Raw genomic sequence first — 5,949 nt, 5'->3', positions numbered from 1 at the left:
TGAAGGACGATGGGCATAAAAATTAAGTCCGCATTCTTATGGCCGAAGATGACATCCGACATCATGCACAGTACCTGATCAGCGGTGTATCTCGACTTCCGCATTGCAAGCGCTAATGGTAAATTGACAACTGCATGCCTCTTATACGTGTTGGGATTCAACAGTAACTCCTCACACGGTATTAGCACCAGGACGGTGACAACATTATCGGTCACCTGTAACTTCCCTTGAAGCAGGATGAACAGATTGTGACGGGTTGTGAACCCATACTAATCACTCCATATGACAGAACTGTGACATAAACAATAACAGTAACGTCAAAATTGATCTCTATATGTTACACAGGAAATAAACAAAATTACACAGAAACTACAAATATTACACAAAAACCTAAATAGTTTACACATGACGAAATATATTTTTACACAGGAATATATATATGGAAACGATATATCTAAATTATGTACTTAAGAAGGAGAAAGTTACCTATCGACGCGGGTGTTTAGGTAGAGATCAAGCACTGATTTTCAAGTTGTTTTAGCCTTGCGAAGCCGGGGTATGTCTTCTTCCTTGACATGAAATCTTCCCTAGTTAGGATTTTTAACTTAGTGTACGGCTGCGTATCCGACTTGGGCTTGTACGGTACGATCGCAAATTGTTCTTTGTCAGCCTTTCTTTACACTCTCCCCTCTTGAAAGTGTGAGAAGGAGATTGTCAATGGCGTACATGGCCGCAGGAAATATGTCATCCAACTCATTCGAAGACAGCCATTGGGGGAGCACGCTTCCGTTCGGGGAGGGTCGTCGATGACTGGCCTCTCCTCGTGGCTGTTTTTTTTGTTGTACTGGGAGTATGTCATCCGATTCCTCGGACGACTGTGATCGAGCCGGGGCACGCTCTTTGGGGGCCACCCCTGATGACCGACCACTCCTCAAGGGCATTTTCCTTAGTGGGGGCCTCGCTCGTGGTGCCCTTTTCAGTGGGGCCCTCTTCACTGGGACCTTTTTAACTGGACTTTTCTGGGGGATGTGGAGCGGGACTGCCATCAATCGCCGCTGGGGCTGTGGCTTTTATTTTCCAACGGCCAGTGATGAGTCCCCTTTAATGGCTTGTTCACCTTCTAACACGGTCACCGGCTCCTGCGCTTGGGATTCGGGTGGACCTTCTGTTGGCACCACATGTTTCGGGTATTCGGCCTTGGTTGCTGACGCAGGGGTTGACTCGTCGGTGGACTTGTCGGCGATGTGTTGTCCAACAGTCTTCCATGCCACCCTTTTGAAAAGCATACCCGACCGAGGACGGGTACAAGAAGGAGATGGACAGAACTCGTCTTCATGTCGTTTCACTACATCTTCAACTAGTGAGGTCTGCTCATTGGGCTCATCCCGTCGAGCATCTTTGGCATCACGCTTGTCTATATGGGTGCGCATCACATCGAACTCGACAAGCAGGCGGTGAAGTAAACCACGCACATCATCATCACTGCTCGAAGCATCAGCACCTCTGTCAGGCCTGTCGGTCGCTGACCGCAGCCGAGACCCTTTTAAGAGATTGACTTAGGGGGAATGGTCACCACCCATTTTTGGACACCTCATCGGCTTGTTTTCTTTGGATCCTCTTCTCCTTTTCCAGCTGCTGGGCCTGCTTTTTTACTTGTTGATCTCCTTGGAGGGGAATGCGGTAGGGGCCTCTTCTTTGTGTCGCCCAATTGGGACGACATCACATAAGTTTCCTTAGTCGTTCCTCCTCCATGGCCAACAAGTGCAATTTACTCATCATTGGCTGAGACAAGAGCATAGAACCGCCAAAAAAGAAGGAGATAAGATTTCAGCCTAACAATATATTACATATAAAGCTAGTATGTTATATACTATTACAGTTTATTGCGCATTAATAAAATATATTACACATAATGGCATGATATTAAACATAAATATAGTATATTACATAGGAAAAGAGTATATTACACAGAACAGGCCATACCTTGAACAAGAAGTTAAATATATTACACAGTATACGAAATATTACACAGTAATTACAACGACAAAATAGACGACATTAAACAGCGTGCCCGACCAACAAATTAGGCAGCTTCAACATTACACATTATTAAAAGAAAACCTCACCTCTTTCCCATCGAATGATTTTAAATGTGGATCGATTGATGATGCATTAATGAATGTACTCTACCAATAACACAGAATACGGGGTGGCCAACTAACTCGTTGTTTCTTCACACTTTCAGTCACCTTGTAGAACCAGATAATGAGGGTGATTGTACACCCTTTCAAGTATCCGGCGCTGTGGTAATCCCCTTGACAACGCAGCTGCACCCGTGCAGCCATTTTGGGAAGATCGTCTATGAGCCATCTGTGGATGGCATGCATCCAGGCATAGTTACCAATAGTTTCCAAGTTGTCCACATACCTGGCCATGAAGGTGGGCACATTAAGGGATGTGTTCGGGAAGAAGACTGTGGTTATGAAGAACATGACGAGGAACTTCCCTCAAAAAAATCTGACCAAGTTATCCTTGATGGCATCACGATGCTGTTTGTGCATTTTGTTCAGGTAGGCAATCTCAAATTCAGATGAGACCCCTTCCCCTTGGTGTCTAAAAGAGACAATCTCTCCCACGCATGGGACACCCATAACAATGGCGACGTCCTCGGGCCTGAATGCCAACATGTTGTGACCAATCTTGAACCTTTCTAATTGACCATCATATATATGGAGCAGTGCGTCCAGCACTCCCCTTTCTTAGACCACAGCTGCCAAATCCATCATGTGCGCAAAAGGGGTCCGGCGTTGGATCTGCCAATGAGTTTTGTTCATCATTTTCTTCAATCCCTCTGTCATCTCTGTGACAGGGGCTAGGTAACACCTAGCATTGACCAGAGTGGTAGCCATTTCTGTATTCAATTGAAGTTACATAAAATGATCACATTTTACACAGAAGAAGGGTATGTTACACAGGACATAACGTATATTACACAGAAAAAAATTCAAAAACCCACAATAATACACACGAAAACATGAAATCCACACCATCGAATGTCAGATTCTAGATATTAAATCCACAAAAACACACACGAGAAGCACACAAAAGTCGGCCGACTTCTCCTTACCTTTTCACTTATGCTTTTGTTTCCAGGAAGGCTCACGATTTTCTGGGAAGCCGAGAATGTGAAGAGAAGATCAATCTCGTCGGCGAATGAACAAGGAGAACTCAATGCTAGGCGCAAGAAGAAGGATAAGAACAAGAAGAAGAAAGGTTTCCACTGCAACCATGCGTATAAGAAGAACACGAAGAGTTGCCTAGTCAGTTATGGGCTGCCGGTTCCCAACAGCTTTGCGGTTTCCAACGCCCATCGAGGGCATTTTCAGGATTTCCCCTCCTGATTTTGAAAATTGCACAAGGGGCAAAATGAACATTTTCATGCCCATTTAACAGCCCATTAATGATCATTAGAGCTATCAGGATTTAAAGGGAATTAATTTGAAAAGGAGGGACCTATGAGGAATAAGCAAACTTCAAGGGATGTTTAAGGATTCTACAAAATATGGAGGGACATATAAGGCATTACCTGTAAATATAAATATAATAATAAAAAAACCTAATCAGATAAAGATAATAAAAAAAATAAAATGTATAAAAAAAAACAAATGAAGATAAAATAAATAAATAAGTATAATAAATAAAATAAAATAAAACGTCGGGCGTGGGGTGTGGTCACCCCACGATCAACCAAAAATAAATAAAATAATATAAAAATTATATATATATATATAATAATAGTATTAAATATATATGAATAATATATCTAAATAATCATAAAAAATATAAAGAAAAGAATAGCAAAACATGTTTGCCATAGTCCCCACGATCAATACAAACTACTCATGCCCCATGATAAGCATAACTACCCCACCTTCAATACAACCACACACGATCAACATAATGACCCCGACACAATCAACATGGAAAAGGTTTTAAAAAAGGAGAACATGGGGGAAATGGGGGGAGAGCTGAAGGAGAAGAGAGAAAACCAACGAATAAAAAAAGCCAGAGAAGAAGACAGAAGAGAGAAGAAAATTTGAAGGAGAAAAAGAGAAAAAGGTGTTTCTCTACATATATATCCATATAAAAAAAGTAGTCATCGTTGTTGTCATTCTTTGTAGCCGTCATCAGCTGCCACTATTGTTGTCATCGCCATTCTTTGCCTTTTATTTGTGGCCGTTGTCCTTGTTGTTGCCAACATTAGTGAGGGTGGAATATGTAATACCTGCCATCAACTTTAACTAAGTTTTTGGCTTTATTACTGGATTTTGTGGATCTAAGTAAAGTTTAATCATCATTTAATTGGCATGATTGAGCTGGAATAATTGATTAGTGAATTTTCTCATTCAAAGCATGCTCTTTCTTCTTCACCAGACCAGCTGAACCTCTTCTTGAAGCTTGGGGACCGAGGAAGGATCTTTTCACCGGTGGCTCATCGGAGAGACTAGTGGTAGGTGATCCTTGTTGTTGTTGGTTTATAAGGTTCTTGCTTGTTGTTGAGTTTTTGATGGAGAAACACCATGCTTCATGTTTGTTTGGAGCCTTTTCTTGTATTGTTTGTTTGGTGTCATGAGTTGGTTTAAATGCCATTGTATCTAAGTGTTTGTCTCCTTTGAATTTTTGAGTTTCTGATGCTTGAAATTCTGATTTAAAACCCTTGTTAATTGCTTGTATTTAAAAGACCATGTTTTAATGCTTTCTCTCTTTGAAATTCTTGGAATTATTGCACTTGCACATTAAGTGTTTGTAGTAATGCCTATTTGAATTTCAGCACTTCTTAAGCTTGCTTTCCTTCTAGTTTGTGGTTTTTGATGCGTGCTTAAATTCGAAGTTACTTCCAAGTTCTTGATTATTCTTGGGCCTTGTTCTGTTGGAGTGCTTTGGAGTTGTTAATGTATTGATTTTATTATTGGAATGTTAATTTACTTTGCACGCATGTTTATTCAACCTTACAAGTATGCAACTACCAAAGAATGCCTTTACTTTAATTATGATATTTTTATATGCATCTTGTACGATTGAACCTGAAAACTAACATTCATGATTTAAATTATTTAGATATAGGTTTACATGTTTGTAAACATGAAATTGTAAGTATGAAACCATGATATAATTCAGTTGATATTTATAAACACTTTCGTCTAATCTTGACATCCTTTAATCATGCATGATAGTTTGTTATATATATATATATATATATATATATAATTGTGAACGAGGTGTTCTGATGCTTTAGTTGGCCTAGAAATTCTGAATTTTAATTATCATGTTGTGATTAGGAAGATTGTTGACTGAATCCTCATTGATTAAGCTTGATGTTTAAATTTTTGTTCTTTTATTTTATTTAGTGCTTTTAATGTAAGGTTGTGGTTTGAGTGAGTGTTAATTCATCCTCTGGGGCTTTAGTTGTAAGTTTAGGCCAGGCCCAAGGCTTGTTTCTAAGTATTGTTTTTTTTTTTGGGTAGATCCTGCAGTGAGCTTTAAATCGCGGGATTTGTTAAACCCAACTTCGTAGCTCGGAACCAGGTAGGCTCTTGCACCCGTATAATTTATATTTCTGGTGTGTGGTTAATTAATAAATTATTTAGTAATTTATTTTACTTATTTATTTAATTATTTATTTTGTTCTTACATTATTTATGTTGGTATTTTGTTTATTATTCTATATTTGTTATTAATTTAATTATTTAAATTAATTGTTTTATGAGTACTCTGTATTCTGTATTTCTGTGGTTTTTAGTACATCTTCGTTCCTAGCAAATTGCCTAACTAGGAGGAGTAAGTCCTAGCCATGTGCGGTCGAAGATTCGGCTTTGGGTGTTGATATTCTGTTTGTTCTGTTCCGATTTCATAATCGAAGATCCAGCCTCAAAATGTTGATTCTGTTAT

Source organism: Dioscorea cayenensis, unplaced genomic scaffold, assembly GCF_009730915.1.
Source record: "Dioscorea cayenensis subsp. rotundata cultivar TDr96_F1 unplaced genomic scaffold, TDr96_F1_v2_PseudoChromosome.rev07_lg8_w22 25.fasta BLBR01000604.1, whole genome shotgun sequence".
Lineage (NCBI taxonomy): Eukaryota > Viridiplantae > Streptophyta > Magnoliopsida > Dioscoreales > Dioscoreaceae > Dioscorea > Dioscorea cayenensis.
This window is presented reverse-complemented; position numbering follows the sequence as displayed.